Source organism: Mastomys coucha, unplaced genomic scaffold (assembly GCF_008632895.1).
Source record: "Mastomys coucha isolate ucsf_1 unplaced genomic scaffold, UCSF_Mcou_1 pScaffold15, whole genome shotgun sequence".
Lineage (NCBI taxonomy): Eukaryota > Metazoa > Chordata > Mammalia > Rodentia > Muridae > Mastomys > Mastomys coucha.
In genome coordinates this window covers 21879866-21884580 of record NW_022196897.1, presented here as the reverse complement: position 1 = coordinate 21884580, position 4715 = coordinate 21879866, and positions in this window count along the sequence as shown.

Here is a 4715-nt window from a genome sequence, read left to right as displayed (position 1 = left end):
ACACCCAAATCCACACACACCAATCCACACACACCAATCCACACACACCAATCCACACACACCCCAATCCATACAACCCCAATCCACACACACCCCAGTCCACATACCCCAATCCACACACACCCCAATCCACACACACCCCAGTCAACACACACGCCAATCCACACACCCCAATCCACACATACCCTAATCCACACAATGACAATCCACACACACCCCAATCCACACACACCCTAGTCCACACACCCCAGTCCACACACACCCCAGTCCACACAACCCCAATCCACACAACCCCAATCCACACACACTCCAATTCACAAACACCCTAGTCCACACACACCCCAATCCACACACCCCAATCCACACACACCCCAATCCTACAACCCTCAATCCACACACACCCCAATACACACACAACCTAGTCCACACATACGCCAGTCCACACATACCCCAATCCACACAACCCCAATCCATACACACCCCAATCCATACACACCCCAGTCCACACACACACCCAGTCCACACACACCCCAGTCCACACACACTCCAGTCCACACGCACCCCAATCCACACAACCCCAATCCACACAGACCCCAGTCCACACAGACCCAATTCACACAGACCACAATCCACAGACTCCAGTCCACACATACCCCTGTCCACACACACCCCAATCCACACAACCCTCAATCCACACTCACCCCAATCCACACAACCCTCAATCCACACATAACCCCAGTCCACACACACCCCAATCCAAACAGTACCACCCACTCAGGACCTAGCATTCAGATACCTGAGTCTGTGAGAGACATTTCTCAATCAAACCACAATACGTATACACATCTTTAGTAGACTTGTTTACTTTACATTTGTGAGTGTTGCCTGTATGTATCTATGTGTACCACATGTGACTGCAGAGGCCAGAAGAGAGCATCGGACTCCATGGAACTGGAGTTACAGGTGGTTGTGAGTCCACATGTAGGTGCTGGGAAACAACCCAGGTCCTCTGTAAGAGCAGCAAGTGCTCTTAACCAGAGTCACCTCTCCAGCTCCTGTACACTTTATATACATATACACTTTAATCTGAAAAGGCTATTTTGTTTAAAATGTAAAAGGAGGAGGAAATAACAATTGGGAGGACACCACAAGGGGTGACAGACATGCTTTCTCACAGGACTGGGCTGCAACTCAGGGTCTTATGCATGCATGGTCAGTGCTCTACCTTGGATCTACATCCCCAGCATTTTCCTGATAACTGTATCTATGGCCTTGATGGTTTTGTGGGTATGTGCTTATCCTGAATCTAATCCAGTTTCATATAGTAAGTGTATACTTTCTGTATGTCAACCATACCTTACTGGAGAGTTTTAAAAAAAAATGAAAGAAGAAAGACACTGTAGGGTTACTGGAATACTGGGTCTGCTCCACCCCAGGGCTCAGCCACTCCAGGAGGTGTAATGCCAGAAGTTTGACAGAGATTACACCATGCTGTTGCCAGGTGGGTGTCGGGCTATGGGGAAGCAGCGAAACACCGCTCCTGGGGTGGGGGAATACAATCTGAGTTGCAGGACAGCAGAACTAGCTTGGGGGTCCCTGGGCCTGCAAGGAGGCTGGGGCCATCTGGTTCTTAGGCGTTTGGGCACCCAGGCACTGCTAGGAGCTGCAGAAGAACTGAAAACAAAAGTGGGAGCCCACAGGCTGGGTCTAAGTGGGGGTTGAGGGGAGTTCCAGCTGGTCCGCTGGGAGAGTCCTTGACTTATCAGCTGGTGACTGGCTTGGGTTTGGCTTGACTTGGTTGTGGCTGGGAGAGCAGAGAGGCCTTCAAAGCAGAGATAAGATGGCCGCTCTATAGGTGAAAGCCTTCACTGCTCCCTACAGCAGATCAAGAGGAAAAGAGACAGTCCATGGTTTTAAGACATTTATTGTCATGGTGGAAATTGGATGAATAAAATTGTACCCTGCTTCTCAGGGCGGGGCTAGGTTAAATACCTTTTGCAGGGAGGAGTGTCTGGGAAGAAGAGTTTATTGGTGAAGTCCTCCAGGCCTTTAGGTACCTCATTAAAATGGAGATCTGTCTTGAGGCTACGTGGCCACAGGTTATGTCCTCTACCTGTGGAGGGGCTTGGGGTGTTGCCCTTACGTGACTGATGGCCACAAATCTACAGAGGGCTGCAGTCTTGTGTTGGGAGCCTAGTGTTGGGGAATCAGGCAAATGCCTGCCATCCCTTTAGGGTCACCGGGGTTAATAGCCTTAGCTCAACCAGGAACCAGGCTGCCTTCCACCGTCCTACAATACACAACAAGATATTGTCATTCTAGTAGTTTCTGAGTAACAGTGTCTGACCCATTTGCTCCTCTGTCCTCTCTCTCCTGCTGTTGTGAGTCACAGACTCTGGTGCCTGGTGACCCTGGACCTGGGACCTCCACTTAGTTTATAAGGAACTGTCTCCTAGCATGGACTATCCATAAAGGAGAGTGCGTTCTAGCTACAGGGTACAGGGCTTCACCGCCACAGCCTGGGAAGAGCACAGTGTAAGGAGGGGGCACCCAGACAACCAAGTGAGGGGACCTGCCATCCTAAAGCTCAAAGCCTTCCCATATACCATGAAGAATGCCACAGGATAACTGTGACCCCTATTCATATACTGAAGCCCCAACCCCCAGAGTATCTGGAAGGGAGCTTTCAGAGTTAGACAAGGTCATGAGGGTGAGGTCTCCTGATGAAATTAATACATTTTTAATTTTGGTTTGGAATTTTTTTATTTTGTTTTATGTACATGGGTGTGTTGCCTGCATGTATGTCCTGCACCACACGCCTGCAGTACCCGTGGAGGCAGTCTTCCAGTGTTAGATTTCCTTGAACTGGAGTTATAGATGTTTGAGCCACCAGGTGATGCTAGGGACTAAGCCCAGGTCCTCTGCAAGAGCCTTGCAAGCGTTTCCATATCATCTACCCCTCCAACCCTGAGCATCTCTCCAGCCCAGGGTTAGTGACTCAGAGCTTTTCTAAAAAAGAAGTCACTGGAGTCCTCAGTGTGCCCCGAGGACACACTCAGAAGATAGCTGTCCACAGCCCAGGGAGAGGGACCCCCCCCAAGCAACACAATCAGCAGCATCTGACCTTAGGTGTCTCCCTCCACAGAGCTGTGAGAGAATTGACTTATGTGGTTTGTTACCCAGTCTGTATTTGTCTGTGTTCTTGTTGATGGTGGGAGTGGGGTAGGAACAACTTTCAATGGCTGATGATAAACTTGACCCTCTGGTTCTCTGGTGCCCTGGAGAGTTGGGAGCCACATGATCACAGAGGGAGTGGCTAGCATAAAGGCCTCCAAACTGGCTTTCTAGCTGGCAGCCTTCACTCTCCCCAGTGATCTTTCTAAAACACCCATCCCTAATGTCACCCGTTAAACTTTCCAGCATCCATTAAAACTTGGCGTCTTATGTTCAACACCCCCATGCAGTCCCTGCCTCCTAGACTGTGGGTTTGTTTTACACTGTGTCTGTAGTCCACAGTAGACTACAGGCAATCCAGAGATAAGTAATCCACTTTTTTTTTTTTATTGTAAGCTCTGAATAGCACAGCAAAATCTGCCGACAATGCTATGCTGCCTGTGTATCCATTGTATATGCTCCCCACTCTGTGACGTAGACAGGGTTACAGAGCAGCCCACTTTCTGCTCAGTGACCTCCAGACACACATTCACACAGACTGAGATCTGCTCACTTTTGACTTCCTCTTGCTGAAGTAAATGGTGAGGCTCCATCTCACCTGTGTCCTACCCCTGGCAGCTTGGCTTGCATCTGTGTTGCCTGCTGGATACTATGACTCTGGCACTTCTCCCTTGATGTCCACTACCATCTGCCATTCTCTCCCTCTCCTGGGTCATGGCTGTCAGTATGCAAATGCCCAGCCCCTGGAGCTTCCCCTCCCTAGAGCTCCAACTGGTCTAAGCACATCTTTGATCTGGAATCTGCACATGAACGCTGAAGGTCCTGTTTCCCAATTGGTTCTTGATCAATCAATAAAGATGCTAGTGGCCAATGGCTAGGTGGAAGAGATGAAACTTCCAAGTTCCAACAGGCGGGCTAGGAGCCTCAGAAGAGGAGTTGTGCCATGCGTCAGAGAGAAAGAAAGCCACCAACCATGAGAGAGAGCCACCAGCCATGAAAGAGAGCCACCAGCCATGAGAGAGAGCCATGAGCCATATGAGAGCCACCAGCCATGAGAGAGAGCCACCAGCCATGAGAGAGAGCCATGAGCCATATGAGAGAGCCACCAGCCATGAGAGAGAGCCACCACCCATGTGAGATCTCAGGTGGAGTGGCCACTGGCTGCTTCCCTAACTGGGCCTGTGGTAGCAAGCGGGAGATTAGAAACCCACTAAACTGAGGGCAGATTTAAGGTGTTAGGCAAGGAGAAGGTAACCAGGCAACAGATTTAGAGGTGTTGAACTAGGACTAAAGGAAACCGAGTAACTAAGTTGAGGGAAGATTTAGAGGTGTTGAGCTGGGAGTGAAGGTAAGGGCATGTTAGCTGTGGGAGGCTTAGAAGTGCAGGGCCATTGAGCCAAAAAGCATATTAAAAATAAGCTTGTGTGTGTGTGTGTGTGTGTGTGTGTGTGTGTGTGTGTGTGTGTGTGTGGTGTTCATCCACAAATCCAGGGAACCTGGGCAGGGCTGGTAGTGTGATCTACCTGAAGCTTAAAGCTGGA